The 22,023-nt window shown below is 48.1% G+C and overlaps 1 protein-coding gene across 1 annotated transcript in view; it reads right to left on the bottom strand.

Annotated features, from left to right (window-relative positions):
• LOC117087599 (SAGA-associated factor 29-like) overlaps nt 1–21,384 on the bottom strand; it is a 43,565-nt gene extending 22,181 nt beyond the window's left edge. The window contains 1 exon segment of the mRNA XM_033218011.1: nt 21,287–21,384. The gene's annotated coding sequence lies outside the window, so the exon portion shown is untranslated.
• Between the last annotated feature and the right edge of the window lie 639 nt (nt 21,385–22,023).

Raw genomic sequence — 22,023 nt, 5'->3', positions numbered from 1 at the left:
GTGCGGTGTCTCACACCTGTAATCCCAGCACTTAGGGAGGCTGAGGCGGGCAGATCACGAGGTCAGGAGATCAAGACCATCCTGGCTAACATAGTGAAACCCCGTCTCCACTGAAAATACAAAAAATTAGCTAGGCATGGTGGTGGGTGCCTGTGGTCCCAGCTACCAGGGAAGCTAAGGCAGGAGAATGGTATGAACCCGGGAGATGGAGTCAGCAGTGAGCCGAGATCGCGCCACTGCACTCCAGCCTGGGCAACAGTGCAAGACTCCGTCTCAAAATAAAAATAAAATAAAATAAAAAAAAAAAAAAAAAAAAAAAAACAGCCACACCACTGGACAGGGTTTACTTTACACGGCACCGTCACAAACAGCAAGACATGCTGCAACCAGGCGGCCAGGTCGTCCGGTTAGCCTTCCCTTAGCACACTTCAAACCTTCTCTCTCCTCAATATCCTTGCTGCTGCCCTCAGACCCAGGCCTGGGTCCTATTAGCTGATATCTGAGGTTCCTACTTCACTCAGAAGGGAAGCCAGAGCCTTTATTCCCACCATCAAAACTACAAGCTCTGTAGAGCAATGCCTGTCACCTCTGCCTTCATCCTAAAGAGGGAAAAACGGTCCCTCATCTCCCCTCCGACTGTCAGATGATCCTTTCTCCTCTACCAGTGAACAAGCATACTTGAGGAGAACTCATCTTGAAAAAACACAAAAGAGCTTCCGATCCCCTCTAGAGGCCCCCCACCTGTGTTCCTCTTCACGGCAAAACTTCTTCCCTAAACTGTGCAGGGATCCGCAGCTGCTTCCTTGTCCCCACTTCACTTTCCAACCCACTTCCCTAGCTCTGTCCTCACCAGCCTCTCATCAAGAGAGCCAACAGCCCCTGCAGGGGAAGCGTGAGTGCCCTCTCTGCTTCTTCCAACGTGGCTTCTGATCTTGACATGGTGCTACCCGCTTCTCCTCTGGCTTCAGGGCCTCCCTCCTGGCAGTTCGCCGGCCACCCACCTCCAGCTCCTCCTCTGGGCTGGAGCCTGGCCATCTCTCACCCCCGCCAGGTCCTCACCCCCACTTCCCGGCTGTGTAGTGCCATCTCCCAATCTGTATGTCCGTCAAAGGAAAGTCACAGAAGGGATGATTAACAGCACCAAATGCTACAGAAGAGGACTCAGAGGGGTCTCCCAAAGCTGAGGAAGTCACTGAGGACCTTGGGGAAAACACTTTCGGTGGAAGAGACAGAAGCCAACACACAGGAGGGGGAGGCGAATGCAGGAAGCAAATGTAGGTTACTGTATCTGGAAGCAGGGCTGGGGGACCAGTGAGCAGGAAGGGGTATGGGAGGTGCTGAATGGAGGAAACTGACACAGAGGAACGTGACCATGTGGCTGGGGAGAGTTTCATGCTGAGAAGCCAGGGACAGAAGAGGGGGCTGTGTGAGAGGAGGTAGGCTCAGCGAGAGACAGGCTCTAGCACTGGATCATACCCAGCGACACCTCCCCGGCTCAGCTGACATTCCTTCTGGCCTGTCCCCTCTACACTGTCTCAGACACATGATCTTGCTGCCTCCCCACTCCTACCTGTAAAGCCCCTTCCCTTCTGGCTCAAGATTGCGCTTGCCTGACTAGTCCTAAATAAACCACACTTTTCTCTTGCTTGATTCTTCCTAGAACTGACGTGGACCCTGCAACACACCTTTAGAAACTGGCCTTCTACCAGGCGCAGTGGCTCATGCCTATAATCTCAGCACTTTGGGAAGCCGAGGCAGGTGGATCACCAGAGGTCAGGAGCTCGAGACTAGCCTGGCCAACATGGTGAAATCCTGTATGTACTAAAAACACAAGTTAGCCAGGTGTAGTGGCAGGTGCCTGTAATCCCAGTTACTCGGGAGGCTGAGGCAGGAGAGTTGCATGAACCCAGCAGGTGGAAGTTGCAGTGAGCCGAGATTGTGCCACTGCACTCCAGCCTGGGCAACAAGAGCTCCGTCTGAAAAAAAAATACAAAAAGGCCAGGTGCGGTGTCTCACACCTGTAATCCCAGCACTTAGGGAGGCTGAGGCGGGCAGATCACGAGGTCAGGAGATCAAGACCATCCTGGCTAACACGGTGAAACCCCGTCTCTACTGAAAATACAAAAAATTAGCTAGGCATGGTGGTGGGTGCCTGTGGTCCCAGCTACCAGGGAAGCTAAGGCAGGAGAATGGTATGAACCCGGGAGATGGAGTCAGCAGTGAGCCGAGATCGCGCCACTGCACTCCAGCCTGGGCAACAGTGCAAGACTCCGTCTCAAAATAAAATAAAATAAAAATAAAAAAAAAGAAGAAACCGACCTTCTAGCCAGCTGCTATTGGTTTATCTTTTCTTCCCCAACAGACTAGAAGCTCTCAGGCAAGAACAGAAATCTCTGCTTTCATCAGTCACCACTCATTAGTAGCGTCAGGGACGTAGCAGGAACTTTTCTAATTTTCACTACTTCACAACCCAACTCTCTCCTTCCCTGACCCCCTTCTCCACAGTTAGGTCCACTTTGAATTTCCTTACATTGATTCTTCCAAACTTTTTTTAAAAAGCATAGGCTTGGCCGGGTGCAGTGGCTCACGACTGTAGTCCCAGCACTTCGGGAGGCCAAGGCGGGTGGATCACTAGAGCAGGAGATGGAGACCATCCTGGCTAACACAGTGAAACCTCAACTCTACTAAAAACACAAAAAATTAGCTGGGCATGGTGGTGGGCACCTGTAGTCCCAGCTACTCAGGAGGCTGAGGCAGGAGAATAGCGTGAACCCGGGAGGTGGAGCTTGTAGTGAGCCGAGATCACGCCACTGCACTCCAGTCTGGGAGACAGAGCTAGACTCCGTTTCAAAAAAAAAAAAAAAAAAAAGGTGTAGGCTTTTCTTGGCTTCTGCAAGCTACCACATCAACTATGAACTACATGGTACTGACTCCCAAATCGATCCGCAGCCCAGAGGGCTTCCCAAAGATTCAGAAATTTTTTTTTTTTTTTTTGAGATGGAGTCTAGTTCTGTCACCAGGCTGGAGTGCAGTGGCGTGATCTTGCCTCACTGAAACCTCTACCTCCCTGGTTCAAGCGATTCTCTTGCCTCAGCCTCCCAGGTAGTGGAATTACAGGTGTCTGCCACCATGCCCGGCTAATTTTGTATTTTTAGTAGAGATGGGATTTTGCTTTGTTGGCCAGGCTGGTCTTGAACTCATGACCTCAGGTGATCCGCCTGCCTCGGCCTCCCAATGTGTTGAGATTACAGGCGTGAGCCACCACACCTGGCCAACAACAGAAATTTATTGCTCACAGTTCCGGAGACTGGAAAGTACAAGATCCAGGCCCCAGTAGATCTGGCACTGCTCTCCGCTTCAAAGATGGCGCCTTCTCACTGCATTCTCAACATGGCAGAAAGGGCAACACAAGTCCCTCAGGCCTCTTTTACAAGGGCGCAAACCCCATTCTTGAGAGCGGAGCCCTCACAGCCTAATCACTTCCCAAAGGCCCCACCATGTTGGGGATCAAGTTTCAACATACAAATTTTAGGGGAACACAAGCACTCAGACCACAGCATTCGGCTCCTGAACCTCCAAAAGTCATGTTCTTTTTACATGCAAAATACATTCAGTCCACCCCAATGGCCCCAAATAGAAACTCATTCTAGCATCAACTCAAAAGTCTAAAGTCCAGAGTCTCATTATTATCTAAATCAGATATGGGTGGCCGGGTGTGGTGTATCACACCTGTAAACCCAGCACTCTGGGAAGCCAAGGTGGGTGAATCACTTGAGGTCAGGAGTTCAAGACCAGCCTGGTCAACATGGTGAACCCCTGTCTCTACTAAAAATACAAAAATTAGCTGGGCATGATGGCAGGCACCTGAAATTCACCTACTCGGGAGGCTGAGGCAGAAGAATCACTTGAACCTGGGAGGCGGAGGTTGCAGTGAGCTGAGATCCCGCCAATGTACTCCAGCCTGGGCAACAGAGTGAGACTCTCTCTCTGCCCCTCCCCCCAAAAAAATTTTTTTTTAAATCAGTCAATCAGGTATGGGTGAGACTCAAAGTACAATTCATCCTGGGGCAAATTCCCCACCAGCTGTGAGCCTGTGAAATCAAATGTGTTATGTCCTTACAAAATACAATGGTGGGATGGGCATAGGACAGACATTCTAAAAGGGAGAAATAAAAAAGAAGAAAGGGGTAATAGGTCCCAGGTAAATCCAAAACCCAACAGAGCAAACCCCATTCAATCTCAAGGTTTCTGAACAATCGTCTTCAACTCTATGTCCTCCTACCTTCTGGACATACTGGCAGGGACATGTTGCTGGGCTCTGGGCCGCCCTGCCCGCACAGTTTTGCTGGGCATAGCCCATGCAACAGCCCTCACTTGTTGGAGTTGCATGCCTGTGGCTCTCCCTGGTTGGAGTTGCACACTGGTGGCTCTACCAGTCTGGGGTCTCAGAGGCAACCCTACCCCGATGGCTCTGCTAGGCAATGCCCTTATGGGGACTCTCTGCAGGGGCCTTACCCCATGGCAGTTCTCTACCTGGGCCCAAGGTTCTTCAGGGCATCCTTTATAATATAGGTGGGAGTAGCCATGCCCCAACAGCTTGTGTATTCTGTGCACCAGCAGAGACAGCACCATGTGGATGCTGCCAAACTACCTGGGGCTGCCAAGGAGCACTGCCCCAGAAAGCTAGGAACAGAGCCTTGAAATGGTTCTGCCCCCAACACCGTGGCCTTCTGGGCCTGTGATGGGGGTGACAGTCCCCACATGCCTTCAAGGTCATTCTTCCATTGTCTTGATTAGTACCTGGCTTCCACATCTATACTAGTCTCCTTATCAAAGGATGGCTTGGCCACACCCTTCATATTCTCTCCAAATACATTTATTCTTTTTTTTTTTTTTTTTTTTTTTTGAGACAGGCTCTCACTCTGCCACCCAAGCTGGAGTACACTGGTGCAATTTCAGCTCACTGTAGCCTCAATCTCCCAGGTTCAAGAGATCCTCCCACCTCACCCTCTTGAGCAGCTGGGACCACAGGCACATGCCACAATGCCCGGCTAATTTTTTGTAGAGACAGGGTTGCACCATGTTGTCCAGGCTGGTCTTGAACTCCTGAGCTCAAGTGATCCACCTGCCTCAACCTCCCAAAGTGCTAGGATTACAGGCGTAAGCCATTATGCCCAGCCTATTTTTTCATTCTTTACAACATGGCCATGCTGAGAATCCTCCAAATGCTTAAGTTCTGCTTCCCTTTTGGTTTTAAATTCTGTATTTAATTTGTTTCTCTCTTCTCACATTTTACTATAAGCCATCAAGAGAAGCCATGCCACCCCCTCACCACTTTGCTTAGTGACTTCATCCACCAAATATCCTATTTCATCACTCTTAAATTATCCCAGAAAACACTAGGACATAAGAAAGAAAAGCAGCTTTTATTTTTATTTATTTTAGTTTATTTATTTATGTATTTTGAGGCAGAGTTTTGCTCTTGTCGCCCAGGCTGGAGTGTAATGGCGCAATCTTGGCTCACTGCAACCTTCCCCTCCCAGGTTCAAGAGATTCTCCTGCCTCAGCCTCCCAAGTAGCTGGGATTACAGGCACACACCACCACGCCTGGCCAATTTTTTTTTTTTTGAGATGGAGTCTCACTCAGTCACCAGGCTGGAGTGCAGTGGCACGATTTCAGCTCACTGCAACCTCCGCCTCCCGGGTTCAAGCAATTCTCCTGCCTCAGCCTCCCAAGTAGCTGAGATTGCAGGTGTGTGCCACCATGCCCCACTAATTTTTGTATTTTAATAGAGATGGGGTTTCACCATGTTGGCCAGGATGGTCTCGATCTGTTGACCTCATGATCCTTCCGCCTCGGCCTCCCAAAGTGCTGGGATTACAGGTGTGAGCCACTGCTCCTGGCCAAGAAACTTTTAATCAGAAGAATGTGACCACCCCCCACCCCTTAATTATCAAGCCCAGAGAAGCAATGAGATCCAACAGCAGTCATGTCTCATTCCACACTTAAGCTAAATAATCACCTCATGAAGCTACTTGCTATGTGAGCTCTAGACTAACTCATGCAAAGTAGCCATACAATGCATTACACTGGCATTTTCTATAATTTCTCATATCCTATAGTTCAACAATGTATAGCCAGTCACTAATTCATGTTATCTCTGTAAACCAATGAGAATTCCTGTCAAACAACTTTTTTTTTTTTTTTTGGATGGAGTTTTGCTCTTGTTGCCCAGGCTAGAGTGCAATGGCGTGATCTCGGCTCACTGCAACCTCCACCTCCCGGATTCAAGCAATTCTCCTGCTTCAGCCTCCTGAGTAGCTGGGATTATAGGCGCACACCACCACCAAAGCTAATTTTTGTATTTTTAGTAGAGATGGGTTTCACCATGTTGGTCAGCCTGGTCTCGAACTCCTGATCTCAGGTGATCCACCCGCCTCAGCCTCCCAAAGTGGTGGGGTTACAGGTGTAAGCCACCACGCCTGGCCCCTGTCAAACAACTTTGTGTGAGCCTACTCCTCATTCTCTTTTGCTTTTAAAAATCTGCTTCTAACAAAGGCCAAACAGAGCACTCACCAAGGCAACTTACAAGTGTGTCCCAGGCTGCAGTCTGCAACCTTGGCCCAAATAAACTCTACATTAATTTTGCCTAGGCTTGTTCCTTTAGGTCAACAGGCACAAACCCAAATCAGCCAAGTTCTTTGCCACTTTATAATAAAGATCACCTTTCCCCCAGTTTCCACTAACATGTTCCTCATTTCCATCTGAGATCTTATCAGAATGGCCTTTACCATCCATATTTCTACCAACATTCTGTTCATGCCCTCTTAGGGCATCTCTCAGAAGATTGAGGCTTTCTCTACAGCTTTCCTCCTGTGCCCTCACCACACCTGTGCTTAATGACCTGTTCATGACAACGCAGACTTTTTCTAGTATGAATGCCAAAACTCTTTCAGCCTCTACCCACTACCCAGTTCCCAAGCTGCTTCCATATCTTCAGGTATTTGTTATAGCAGCGCCCCACTTCTGGTACCAATTTGTCTTAATCCATTTGGCTGCTGTAACAAAATACTTTAGACTAGGTCATGTATAAACAACAGAAATGCATTGCTGTAGAGGCTAGGAAGTCCATGATCATGGTGCCAGCAGATTTGGCATCTGGTGAGCGCTTGCTCTGTGCTTCAAAGATGGCACCTTTAAAACTATGGGCTATACGTTTCTGTTGTTTATAAATATCCAGCCTAAGGTATCTTGTTACAGCAACACAAATGAACTAAGATACTCCCTCACTGGTTGAACATCTCTATCCAGAGAAGACCTCAAATTACTATGCTCAACATGGATATTCCTTATACAGTTCTACTTCTCTATGGATAGAAATTTTCCATAATAAATATTTTAAAAATCATATTGCAGTTAAAGCCTTAAAAAATAAATATTTTTTAAAGTCAAGAAAATGAAAAGAAAATCAGAGTGTCCAGAAAATATTCTAAAATTGGATTATGCTAATAATATTGTTATAATTGAATATACTTAAAAAGCCAATGAACTGGCGTAGTACGGTGGCTCACCCCTGCAATTCCAGCAGTTTGGGAGGCCAAGGCGGGTGGATCACTTGAGGTCAGGAGTTTGAGACCAGCCTGGCCAACATGGTGAAACCTCGTCTCTACTAAAAATATAAAAAAATTATCCGGGCGTGGTGGTGCACACCTGTAGTCCCAGCTACTCAGGAGGCTGAGCCTGGAGAGAGAATTGCTTGAGGCCGGGTAGCAGAGGTTGCAGTGAGCCAAGATTGCACCAGGCTGGTCTTGAACTCCTGAGCCCAAAGTGATTCGCCCGCTTCAGCTCTGAAAAATGTTGGGATTACAGATGTGAGCCGCCACGCCCAGCCCCACATAATTTCTTATCTCCATGCTTGCCCTATGTTCACACCGTTCCCTCCATCTGGGACATCCAGATCACTCCTAATCCTCTCAGTTAACTACTTAATCTTTAAGATCTAGCTTAGCACCAAGTCACCTCCTCCACTGATCACAAACTGAAACTCCCAGTCTCCTAGGTGGGGTTAAGTTGCCTTTCTGTTCCCCTAAGACCCTCTTTTTTTTTTCTTTTTTTTTAGAGTCTTGCTCTGTTGCCCAGGCTGGAGTGCAATGGCATGATCTTGGCTCACTGCAAGCTCTGCCTCCCGGGTTCACACCGTTTTCCTGCCTCAGCCGCCCGAGTAGCTGGGACTACAGGCGCCCGCCACCACGCCCGGCTAATTTTTTTGTATTTTTAGTAGAGACGGGGTTTCACCATGTTAGCCAGGATGGTCTTAATCTCCTAACCTCGTGATCCACCTGCCTCGGCCTCCCAAAGTGCTAGGACTATAGGAGTGAACCACTTCACCCGGCCCCCTAAGACCCTCTTTCTAGCACTGTACCTACCAAATCACATTCAAATCCTCTTTGTATATACTTGTCTCCTCCCCTAGTTTGTCCAGTCTTCGAGGACAGGGATCAATTTATTCTCCATACCTAGCACAGAGCCTGGCACACTGGGTTCTCAATAAATACTCACTGAATCACTATCCTTTTCTTCACTATAAAACTACCATACCGGGCCAGGTGCGGTGGCTCACACCTGTAATCCCAGCACTTTTGGAGGCCGAGGCGGGTGGATCACGAGGTCAGGAGTTTGAGACCAACATAGTGAAACCCCATCTCTACGAAAAATACAAAAATCAGCCAGGTGTGGTGGCAGGTGCCTGTAGTCCCAGCTACTCTAGAGGATGAAGCAGGAGAATTGCATGAACCCGGGAGGTGGAGGTTACAGTGGGCCAAAATCGCACCACTGAACTCCAGCCTGGGTGACAGAGCGAGACTCCATCTCAAAAAAAAAAAAAAACAAACAAACAAACAAAAAACTACCACACCTACCATCGTCACTTCTCCCATTCACGCCTCAGCCCACCCTCAAGCTCCCAGGGAGCTCCTGGACCTTTCTGCTGCACTGCATACCTGCTTACGTGCTGCACCTCAAAGCTCCATGCTCTAGATTTCCAGGTGTGATGGTTAATCCTAGGTAACAACTTGTCTGGATTGAGGGATGACTAGACGGCTGGTGAAGCGCTGTTCCTGGGTGTGCCTGTGAGGGTGTTGCCAGAGGAGGCTGACATTTGTCCGTGGACTAGGAGAGGAAGACCCACCCTCCATATGGATGGGCACCATCCAGTTGGCTGCCAGCGTGGCTAGCACAAAGCAGGCGGAAGAAGGGGGACCAGCAGCTTGCTGAGTCCGCGTGCTGGCTCTGTTCTGTGCCATGCTGGACACTTGGCCTCCCCTCCCCCTGCCCTTGGACATCAGACTCCAGGTTCTTTGGCCTTTAGACTCTGAGACTTGCACCTCTCAGGGGCTCTCTCAGGCCTTTGGCCTCAGACTGAGAGCTGCACTGTTGGCTTCCCCGGTTTCAAGGCTGGCGGACTTGGACTGAATTATGCTACCAGCTTCTCTCTTTCCTCAGCTTACCAATCGCCTATCATGGGATTTCACCTTATAATCGTGTGAGGCAGTTCTCCCTAATAAACTTGTGTGTGTCTATATATATACTATCAGTTCTGTCCCTCTGCAGAACGCTCACACACCAGGCCTCCATGCTCCCCGGTGTCTCTAACCACCATTCTGGTTTTTTGCTGCCTCTTTCTCTACCCCAGTGGAAGATCGCTCTGGGATCCTCTTCTTATTCTCTAAGCACTCCCTAAGCATTCTCATCAGCTTCAGGCTAAACTTCCAAATCAGTGTCATCAACCCTGACCTCTTTCCAAGGCTCCCAATTCAGACTTCCAACTGCCTCCAGATAATCCCACCGAGATGCACCACAGATGCTCACACTTCCAGTCTCGCACTGCTCTGCCTTCTAGATGCTGGTTAACAGCGTGGCTGCACAGCTGGCTTCCCAAGCTGGGAATCCAGCCCCCTCTCTCCCACCATGCTTGTCATTGTTTTAGTTTAGGCCCTCATCACCTGTATCACTGTCTCACGTGGTTGTTCATAGAGTCTGTTTCTCTTGGCCAGGCGTGGTGGCTTAAGCCTTTAATCCCAGCATTTTGGGAGGCCGAGGCGGGTGATTACCTGAGGTCAGGAGTTCAAGACCAGCTCTGGCCAACATGGCAAAACCCCGTCTCTACTAAAAATACAAAAATCAGCCAGGTGTGGTGGCGGGTGCCTGTAGTCCCAGCTACTCAGGAGGCTGAGGCAGGAGAATCGCTTGAACCCTGGAGGCAGAGGTTGCAGTGAGCCGAGATTACGCAACTGCACTCCAGCCTGGGTGACACAACGAGACTCTGTCTCAAAAAAGAAAAAGTCTCGGCCGGGCGCGGTGGCTCAAGCCTGTAATCCCAGCACTTTGGGAGGCCGAGACGGGCGGATCACAAGGTCAGGAGATCGAGACCATCCTGGCTAACATGGTGAAACCCCATCTCTACTAAAAATACAAAAACTAGCCGGGCGAGATGGCGGGCGCCTGTAGTCCCAGCTACTCGGGAGGCTGAGGCAGGAGAATGGCATAAACCCGGGAGGCGGAGCTTGCAGTGAGCTGAGATCTGGCCACTGCACTCCAGTCCCGGCGACAGAGCGAGACTCCGCCTCAAAAAAAAAAAAAAAAAAAAAGAAAAAGTCTCTTTCTCTCTGGAAAAAAACACACACACATACCACAAACACAAAACTTTGAGTAAACAATATATGCACGTAGTAAAAAAATTCAGATTTTTTTTGAAATACAACAAAATCTCCTATCCCTACAGGCAACTAGTTGTTCCTTGGGTATTCCTTTAAAGATATCCCATATACATATAACAAGAAAAAATGGTGTATATCTCATAAAAGTTTTTGCTGACAAAGATACACACACACACACACACACACACACACAAACTGAGGTTGAAACTTTCAGGGAGAGAGCTGACCACGTGGTCTGGAGGATCACTTTGCCTACTGGGTAGTGCCTTGTCTGGCGGAACCACATCATTTTATAATTTCACAATAAGCTATTGCTATCCCTGGATCCCATCAGTCATGAACTCTCAAAGCAGACCATCCAACTGTGCCCACTGCCTTGATGCCCCTTGCCTCTGGCACGTATCTGGTGAATGGCAACACACTCTTACCACGCAAACACCCTCTCTTCTTTGCAGCCTCCTTGGCTACCAACAGTTATTACAGTATCTCTGCCTCCCCAGAGCACTCCGGTCACCCCTGTTTCCAATTATCTCCCTTTTTCCCCTAATTAAGGTGAAAAAAAAATGCAACATAAAGGATATTTTAAGGCAAATCCCAACAACCTCAAGTGATTTTTCATTCTGTATCCACCTTCTGTAAATGTTATATAAACCACAAACAGAGCACACACACACACTTTTAAGATCGCTTTCTATGTGCGGAAGAGTCTACTTCTCAGACTTCCAGCCCCTTAAAAGTAGGAGAACTAAGTCTTTTTTTTTTTTTTTTTTGAGACAGGGTCCCACTCTGTCACCCAAGCTGGAGTGCAGTGGCCCAATCTCGGCTCACTGTAGCCTGCACCTCCCAGGCTCAAGTCATCCTCCCACCTCAGCCTCCCAAGTAGCTGAGACTATAGGCATGTACCATCACACCCAGCTAATTTTTAAATTTTTTTTGTAGAGATGAGGTCTTGCCTTGTTGCCCAGGATGATCTCAAACTCCCGGGCACAGGCAATCCTCCCGCCTCAGCCTCCTAAAGTGCTGGGATGACAGGCATGAGCCACCGTGAGCGGCCAAGAACTAAGTCTTAATGGATTGTCTTTGCATCTTGGTACCCAAAATAAAGCTTGAAATACAGGAGGGCTTGGATCCCCATTTGTCAGACCCTACTTGTGAAAACACTGAAGAGGTGAGCAGCATGCCCAGCACCAATACGAGTACAATGTCCCGCAAAGAAATGAAGCACGACCTGCCATACAGCCATCAGGGAAAGGAACTGACCTTCATGTTTCAGGAATAGTCCAAGCAGGGGGAAGGGAGAGAACAACTGTAACGTTCTCATAAAGCCTCACACTCACTTGGATGAATTACTTAACCTTTCTGGTCTCAATAAAATTAAAACAAGAGTGGCCGGGCGCGGTGGCTCAAGCCTGTAATCCCAGCACTTTGGGAGGCCGAGACGGGCGGATCACGAGGTCAGGAGATCGAGACCATCCTGGCTAACACGGTGAAACCCCGTCTCTACTAAAAATACGAAAAACTAGCCGGGCGAGGTGGCGGGCGCCTGTGGTCCCAGCTACTCGGGAGGCTGAGGCAGGAGAATGGCGTAAACCGGGAGGCGGAGCTTGCAGTGAGCCGAGATCCGGCCACTGCACTCCAGACCGGGCGACAGAGCAAGACTCCGTCTCAAAAAAAAAAAAAAAAAAAAAAAAAAAAAAAAAAAATTAAAACAAGAGCACCTACTTGATGATCAAATATCTAAGAAAGGTCCTAGGCAGTGGCTGGCCAGAGCATGCACTTAGTGAACGCTAGTGGCCCTTCTCATCTGGAGGCCAGGGGTCTGCTGTTACATTGAGTGAAAGAGCCAATTGCACAAGCAAAAGAAACGCTGACGCTTGCCAAACCTGGGCATAATCCCGCGATGACGGCCTGGCCAAAGACCACACCGTTTAAGGGCTCTCTTGTTTGAGCTTTGCCTACTGGGTAGTGGGTTGTCTGAGAGAACAAGCTCTTCCTATGATTTTACATCAAAGTGCTGCTATCTCTGGATCTGGTCAGTCATAAATCTAAACTTCCCCAGGAAACGTGTTCTAAGTAGAAGCGAAGGTTTCTGTGACCTTCTGAGAACAAATGCCAAGCCTGCTGGTGCAAAACAAGTGGGAATGAGGCCCTGGGGTTGGAACTATAATGAATTGGAAGGCCAGACACTGCACTTCCAGGCCAAGCTGCTGGTTTTATGTGCCAGTTAATCTTATCACAATTCCGTCGTGTAAACAAAAAGTCCCAAACTATGAGAGGCTCAGGAATTCCAGCAAGGTTTCAAGCATTCTTAGGAATGCTGAGGCAACGCCCAGTACCCTAAATTTTTTGGCTCCTAGCATGCTCGTCTTCCCACTGACTTAGAAGGCCACATCTTTTCCTTCTTTCTCCCCCCGCCAACCTTTTCTTTTTTTTTTTTTTTTTTTTTTTTTTAGAGAGAGAGTCTTGCTCTGTCACCCAGGCTGGAGTGCAGTGGTGTGATCTCGGCTCACTGCAACTTCTGCCTCCTGGGTTCTAGCAATTATCCTCCCTCAGCCTCCCGAGTAGCTGGGATTACAGGCGCACGCTGCCATGCCTGGTTAATTTTTTATACTTTAGTAGAGACAGGGTTTCACCATGTTGCCCAGGCTGGTCTCGAACTCCTGAGCTCAGGCAATCCACCCACCTCGGCCTCCCAAAGTGCTAGGATTACAGGTGTGAGCCGCCATGCCTTTTATCTCTACACATAGATACACGCCTTTTATCTCTACACATAGATACACATGCTGTTCTGACATTTTACACTCTACTTTACTTATGCCTGTTCAGGAACTTCATATAAACATAATCATGCAGTATGTATTCTTTTGGGCCTGGAGTTTTTCACTGAACATGTTTTTGAAATTCATCCATCTTGTATCAGTAGTTTGTTCCTTTTCATTGCTGAGTAGCATGCTATCATATGAACACATTAGCCAGTTCTCTTTTGATGGCACTTTGGTGATAGTTTGGGATCATTATTATTTTATTACTTTTAGAAGCAGTCTCGTTTCTGGTCTCCTGGGCTGGAGAACAGTGGTGCAATCATGGCTCATTCTAGCCTCGACCTCCCAGGCTCAAGTAATTCTTTCAGTTTAGCCTCCCGAGTAGTTGGGACTACAGGTACATGCCACCAGGCCCAGCTAATTTTTATTTTTAACTTTTTTGAGACGGAGTCTGGCTCTATCGCCCAGACTGGAGAGCAGTGGCATGATCTCGGCTCACTGCAATCTCCACCTCCTAGATTCAAGCAATTCTCCTGCCTCAGCCTCCCAAGTAGCTAGGATTACAGGGGCCGGCTACCGCACCCAGCTAATTTTTATATTTTTAGTAGAGACAGGGTTTAACCATGTTGGTCAGGCTGGTCTCCAACTCCTGACCTCAGGTGATCTGCTGGCCTAAGCTTCCCAAAAAGTGCTGGGATTACAGGCGTGAGCCACTGTGTCTGTCCTCCAGCTAATTTTTAGTAGAGATGGGGTCTCACTATGATGCCCAGGCTGGTCTTTAACTCCTGGGATCAGGCGATCCTCCCAACTCAGCCTCCCAAATTGTTGGAATTATAGGTGTGAGCCACCACACCTGGCCTGACAAAGTTTTAATAACTACTTTAAATTAAAAAAAGAATTTTTAAATTTTAACTAATTATTTTGATTCTCCTTTAGAATTCTTGTCAGTTGATACCAACATCTGTATCCTCTTGGGGTTGATCTTCATTGATTGCCTTCTTTTGTGAACACAGATCATATTTTCCTGTTTTGTAAAAATACATTAAAAATTTTTTTTTCTTTCTTTTTTTTTGAGACAGAGTCTCGCTCTGTTGCCCAGGCTGAAGTGCAGTGGCACAATCTCGGCTCACTGCAACCTCTGCCTCACAGGTTCAAGCAATTCTCCTGCCTCAGCTTCCTGAGCAACTGGGATTACAGGTGTGCGCCACCACGTCCAGCTAATTTTTGTATTTTTAGTAGAGAGGGGGTTTCACCATGTTGGTCAGGCAGGTCTCAAACTCCTGACCTCGTGATCCACCCGCCTCGGCCTCCCAAAGTGCTGGGATTACAGGTGTGAGCCACTGCACCCAGCCTTTTTTTTTTTTTTTTTTTTTGAGTCAGAGTCTTGCTCTGTTGCCCAGGCTGGAGTGGTGGCATGATCTCAGCTCACTACAACCTCTGTTTCCTGGGTTCAAACAATTCTTGTGCCTCAGCCTCCTGAGTATCACCACACCTAGCTATTTTTTTTGTATTTTTAGTAGAGAAGGAGTTTTGCTATGTTGGCCAGGCTGGTCTCAAACTCCTGCCCTCGAGTGATCTGCCTGCCTCAGCCTCCCAAAGTGCTGTGCTGGGATTCCAGGCATAAGCCACCACACCCAGCCCATTTCTTGTGTCTAAGAATTTTGGATTATATCCTGGACATTGTAGATGATGTGTTGTAGACTCTGGATTCTGTTATGTTCTTGAGAGTTAGTTTGGTGTTTTGTTTCTGTTAGCAAGCAGTTAATCACAGCTGAACTCAAACTCCAAATCCAGCTTCCCTGAGGCACGCATCAGCTGAAATCTGTACTCATCTTTTACACTTGGCTAAGTTGCTTGGAATGTGCCCCATGTTTGTCTCGTTCAGAGGTTTAGGCAGATTTTTTAAAATAACAGCTTAATGGACTGGGTGCAGTGGCTCATGCCCGTAATTCCAGCACTTTTGGATGCCAAGGTGGGCGGATCACTTGAGGCCAGGAGTTTGAGACCAGCCTGGCCAACAGGGCGAAACACTGTCTCTACTAAAAAATTACAAAAATTAGCTGGGTGTGGTGGCGCATACTTGTCATCACAGCTGCTTAAGAGGCTGAGTCACGATAATCGCTTGAACCCAGGAGGCGGGGGTTAAAGTGAGCTGAAATCACACCACTGCACTCCAGTCTGGGTGACAGAGTGAGACTCCGTCTCAAAACAACAATAACAACAACAAAAACAGCTTAATGGAGATAATTCGCATGCCATACAATTCTCTATCTATCTATCTATCTATCTATCATCTATCTATCTATCTATCTGAGACAGCCATCTTCCTGCTTCAGCCTCCCAAAATGTGCTGGGATTACAAATGTGAGCCACCGCACCCACCCCAATTCACTTTTTTAAAGTGTGCAATTCAGTGTTACGTTAGTCACAAGGTTGTGCAAATATCACCACTATCTAATTTTAGAACATTTTCTCCAACTCTCCTTAAAACCTTATACTCATTAGCAGTCACTCCCCACTCCCTTCTCCTCTCAGTCACTGACAACCATTATTCTACTTTCATGTTCGTAAATTTGCCTATTCTAGACATTTCATATAAATAGAATCGTACACTCTGTGACCTTATGTGACTGGCTTATTTCACTTAGCATGTTTCCAAGGGTCATCAATGTCACAGCATGTATCAGTAACTACATTCCTTTTTATGGTTAAATAACATTCCATTGTATGGATAGATCTGGTTTTTAATCCATTCATCTGTTGATGGACATTTGAGCGGTTGGGGAAGACTTTTATATGAAGAATTTGGAACCTCTTCTGTGGGGCTATTTTCTTTCCATGATGGACTTTTTAACGCCTCATGACAAGGCATTTAACAAAACCAATAAGGCCAGGCACGGTGGCTCACGCCTGTAATCCCAGCACTTGGGGAGGCCGAGGCGGGTGGATCATGAGGTCAGGAGATCGAGACCATCCTGGCTAACACGATGAAACCCTGTCTCTACTAAAAATACAAAAAAATTAGCCGGGCGTGGTGGCGGCCACCTGTAGTCCCAGCTACTCGGTAGGCTGAGGCAGGAGAATGACGTGAACCCAGGAGGCAGAGCTTGCAGTGAGCCGAGATCGTGCCACTGCACTCCAGCCTGGGTGACAGAGTGAGACTCCATCTCAAAAAAAACAAAAAACAAACAAACAAAAAACAATAAACAGGCAGATCGCAGTGGCTCATGCCTGTAATCCCAACACCTTGGAAGGCCAAGTACACAGGATTGCTTGAGCCCAAGAGTTTAAGACCAAACTGGTCAACATAGCCAGGCTCTAGCTCTATCAAAAATAAAAAGTACCTAGGTGTACAGCCAGGTGTGGTGGCTCACGCCTGTAATCCCAGCGCTTTGGGGGGACCGAGGCGGGCGGATCACAAGGTCAAGAGGTCGAGACCAGCCTGGCCAACACGGGGAAACCCCATCTCTACTAAAAATACAAAAACAAAAATTAGCTGGGCATGGTGGTGCACGCCTGTAGTCCCAGCTACTCGGGAGGCTGAGGCAGGAGAATCACTTGAACCTGGGAGGCGGAAGTCACAGTGAGTAGAGATTGCACCACTGCACCACTCCAGCCTGGCGACAAAGCAAGACTCTGTCTCAAAAAAAAAAAAAAAACAGTATCCAGGTGTAGTGGTGGACTCTTGTAGTCCCAGCTTTCAGGAGGCTGAGGCAGGAGGATCTCTTGAGGCCTGGAGTTCAAGACCAGCCTGGGAAACACAGCAAGACCCCCATCTCTTAAAAAAAAAAAGAGAGAGAAGAAAAACACAAAATACTGCTGACATAATTTAGGCTTCTGGATAGAGTCCCACCTGAAGCTGATTTACTCCAAGACTCTTCAGCTCGAGTCTGAGGAAAAAAAACCAAATTTTCTCCTCTGCTGTCACAATGTGCAATAATCAACACGGAAGATTTCTGTGGCCAAATGCATGGGGATTTCTCTCCAGCAACAATCAATCCATCGAGTCTACAGTGGATACATGCTGGGTGTCCTCTAATTCAGTTTATTTCCAACACTATCCACCTGGACAGAGTGTCAAACCCCACAGGTTGAGGGCTCAGTCCCACGAGCATGTCCCCCCAACTTTCAACGCCAGTCACAAGCCCCTAGTTGCTTTATTAGTGCTTCTGACCAACTGACTATAAATCAGGGTTTCCATGACTCCCTCCTTGGGTTCCATTAATTTGCAGGAGCAGCTCTCAGCACTCAGGGAAACACTTAGGTTTACTGGCTTATAAAGGATGTCACAATGGATACAGCTGAAGGAAGAGTTGCACAGGGCAAAGCACGTGTGAAGGAGTGAGGAGCTTCCATGCCCTGCCCGGACACACCACCCTCCAGGAAGCTCCAAACTGGGATACAGACCAGACATATATTTTACAATATCACAGAGTCAACAAACACCCCTTTCATGCTTAGGCTAGTCAGAGTAGCTTTTTGTTATCTGCGACTGAGTAGCTTGACTAATAAGAAGAACTTTCATTAAGCACAGTCTGAAGAGACAGCCAATTCTGAGGGGCAAAGGCTGCAGGATTGAAGCGTGTGTTAACCACTAATACCTAGCCTAAAATTGCTGGCCCTTTTACTATAATAGCATCTAAGGCCCCAAGTAAACAAATCCAAACATCCTACACTTAAGCCACTCTAAGATTAATTCCACAGGGCTTAAAACAGTAACTTCGTTCTGGGTCAAAGGGAAAGAGGAACCTAATACCCCACACTCAGATCCCACACTCTCAATCCAGTCACTGGCCATGAGAATCTGCAAACTGGGTGCAGTGGCTCACGACCATAATCCCAGCATTTTGGGAGGCCGAAATGAGAAGATCACTTGAGGTCAGGAGTTCAGGACCAGCCTGGGCAACACACGGAGGCCCTGTCTCTACAAGAACAAAATAAAATAATTAGTTGGGCATGGTGGTACACATGTGTAGTCCTAGCTACTGAGGAGGCTATGGCAGGAGGATCCCTTGAGCCTAGGAGTTTGGGAATAGTGAGCTACAATGGCACCACTGTGCTACAGCCTGGGTGACATAGTAAGACCTTGTTTCTAAAAAAAACATAAATAGGTTGGGCGCAGTGGCTCACACCTGTAATCCCAGCATTTTGGGAGGCCAAGGCCGGTGGATCAACTAAGGTCAGGAGTTCAAGACCAGCCTGGCCAACATGGTGAAACCCTGTCTCTACTAAAATTACAAAATTAATCGGGTGTGGTGGCACATGCCTGTAATCACAGCTACTCAGAAGGCTGAGGCAAGAGAATTGCTTGAAACCAGAAGGCGGAGGTTGTGGTGAGCCGAGATTGCGCCACTGCACTCCAGCCTGGACAACAAAGAGCGAAACTCTGTCTCAAAAAAAAAAAATTAGCCAGGCATGGTGGTGCACGCTTGTAATCCCAGCTACTCAGGAGGCTGAGGCAGGAGAATCGCTTGAACCCGGGAAGCAAAGGTTGCAGTGTACCACTACATTGCACCACTACACTCCGGCCTGGGTGACAGAGCGAGACTCCATCTCATAAATAAATAAATAAATAGAATCTATATTCATCAATTGGTTAAAGAAACATTAAGAAGACAATTTTTGCCGGGCGCGGTGGCTCAAGCCTGTAATCCCAGCACTTTGGGAGGCCGAGACGGGTGGATCACGAGGTCAGGAGATCGAGACCATCCTGGCTAACACGGTGAAACCCCGTCTCTACTAAAAAAATACAAAAAATTAGCCGGGCGATGTGGCGGGCGCCTGTAGTCCCAGCTACTCGGGAGGCTGAGGCGAGAGAATGGCATAAACCCGGGAGGCGGAGCTTGCAGTGAGCTGAGATCCGGCCACTGCACTCCAGCCTGGGCGACAGAGCGAGACTCCATCTCAAAAAAAAAAAAAAAAAAAAAAGAAGACAATTTTTTTCCTTCATGCCTCTGTATTACAACTTATGCCAGTGTTTCTCATTTAAACCTTACAGCAATCCTATAAAATAGATAACAGAATGGTACGTATAGTAAGGAAACTGAAGTTCAGATAGGTTATGCTAGGTAACTCAGGAAAAATAGGTAGTTGAGCTGGGGCTGCAGCTGCAAGTTCTGCTCTTCCTCTCAATTCCAAGTTTTGTCAGGACTTCAGCATATTCAATAGTAAAAGAGATCATGGAAGTGGAAGCTGCCAAACCACCACTAGGCTATTATGACAACACTCAAAGTATCACCAGTAAAATGATGACTGAGGCAACTGAAAAACAAAGCTAGGGAAATGTGATGGTTAACTTCACATGTCAACCTGATTGGGCTAGAGGATGCCCAGATAGCTGGTGAAATACTTTTGAGTGTGTTTGTGAGTTTCCGGAGGGTTTGCTTTCCCGGGCTTCCAGCTTGCAGAAGGCAAATCTCGGGACTTCTCAGTCTCTATAATTGTGTGACCCAATCCATCACAATAAATCTCTTTCAATATAGCTATACAGTTGACCCTTGAACAATAAAGGTTTTAACTGTGCAGGTCCACTTATATGTGGATTTTCTTCCACCTTTAGGACTTTTTTGAAACAGGGTCTTGCTCTGTCACCCAGGCTAGAGTGCAGTGGCACGATCTTGGCTCACTGCAGCCTCCACCTCCTGGGTTTAAGCAATTATTGTACCTCAGCCTCCCAAGTAGCTGGGATTACAGGTGCGCACCACCATGCCCAGCTAATTTTTCTTTTTTAGAAGAGACTGGATTTCACCACGTTGCCCAGGCTGGTCTCAAACCCCTGAGCCCAGGCAATCTACCTGCCTCAGCCTCCCAAAGTGCTAGGATTACAGGTGTGAGCCACCACGCCTGGCCGGTATTTACATTTAAAATGTGAAACTGGGATTGTGGTGGCTCATGCCTGTAATTCCAGCATTTGGGGAGGCTTTGGTTAGGAAGACTGCTTAAGCCCAGCAATTCAAGGCTGCAAGAGGCTGCAGTGAGCTGTGATAGCACCACTGTTCTCCAGTCTGAGCAACAGAGAACCTGTCTCTAAGAAAAAAAAAAAAAAAGTGAGATGCCTAGGTTAAAATCAGCAGAGGAGAAGCCAGAGAGAGCAGAGGCAAAGGAAGAGAACATTCAGCAAGCCAAATGAAAACAGTGTTTCAAGAAAGGGCAATGATTAACAGCACCAGATGCTGCTACAGGACTGAGACCTAACTTAACAACGAATTTGGCCATCTAGAGATCACTGGTGGCTTTGACAAGAAGCCGTTTTAGTGGAGTGGTGGAGACCAAAGCCTGACTAGAGGCTCAAGGTTCAAGATTTGAAGGGAAAAGGCACTAGTGAGGGTAGACTGAGGCCTCTGGCTGCAAACCGGAGGCGAGGAGGAGGTAACTGGAGGACAGGGAGGGTGAAGGGGGCTGCTTTGTTGTTCTTAGGATGGGCATTCTTTGGCTGGGCACGGGGGCTTACACCTATACTCCCCACACTTTGGAAGGCCGAGGCGAGAGGTTGAGCCAACGAGTTCGAGACCACCCTGGGCAAATTACGAGCTCTTAGTGTATCTTCAAAAAATGAAAATTATAATTTTTGTGCAAATAATAAAATAAGTGCTGGAGTTCGGGGCCCATCTTCTGTCCGCATCTTCGTGACTCGGGCCGCGTACCCGACCTCGGGGCTGCGTCCCTGCCGAGCCCGGCGTGACGCCCTTTCCCACCCTAGCCCGGGATGGAAGCGCGCACGCGCAGACCTCGAGCAGCTGGGCGCAGGGCCCGCCCCACCGCCGAGTCCCGCCCCTCCCGCCCCCTTCCTGCTCAGAGCGCGTACGCACCGTCCCCAGAGCGCTGCCTCAAGGAGGACGGGAGCCTCGGCGCTAAGGGAGGGTTTAGCCCTTCGCTCCCGCGCTTCGCCGGAGGTCTCAGGCCACGGCCCGTCCCCACCTACCAAGTCTCGCAGAAAACAAGCTCTTCGGGCTGGAAACTGCGACGAGGGAAGCAGGCGCATTCACTGAACGCTTTTTCGGAGTCTGCGGATGATCACGGACCTGCGTATGATCACGGACCTGCGTTCGAAGATTGGCGGCACGTCGAGAACCGCACACGCTTTTTTTTTTTTTCCTTTTATGAGCGTAGTCGCGCGCGGAGGACCTTGAACGCATGCGCAGTCGTTCCTCTGTGACGTGACCCGCTGCCCGGTGGGAAATGTAGTTTTTACTTGGTACACCGCTCCGGCTCTTGTCGGAACCCTAATTTAACCAACCAAAGTGCTTGTGCGTTTTCAGCGTTTTCTCCCATTCCCCCGACTGTATTTAAAACAAAATGAAAAAAAAAAAAAACCCAACTTGAAAGCGAACAGATTGCTGCTTGCTGGAGGGGAGTGGGTGCAGGGGTAATATAAAAACCGTACTTTCTGCGCTATTTTGTTGTGAACCTAAAAATGCCCTAAAAACTAAAGTCAATAAAGTCTATTGTTAAAAAAATTAATTAAAAACAGGCCGGGCGCGGTGGCTCACGCCTGTAATCCCAACACTTTGGGAGGCTGAGGCGGGCGGATCACCTGAGTTAAGGA

This window comes from Trachypithecus francoisi, unplaced genomic scaffold (genome assembly GCF_009764315.1).
Source record: "Trachypithecus francoisi isolate TF-2019V2 unplaced genomic scaffold, Tfra_2.0 Lachesis_group10, whole genome shotgun sequence".
Classification (NCBI taxonomy): domain Eukaryota; kingdom Metazoa; phylum Chordata; class Mammalia; order Primates; family Cercopithecidae; genus Trachypithecus; species Trachypithecus francoisi.
Note: the sequence above shows the minus strand (reverse complement) of the source record. Positions and strands in the feature narration are given on the sequence as shown.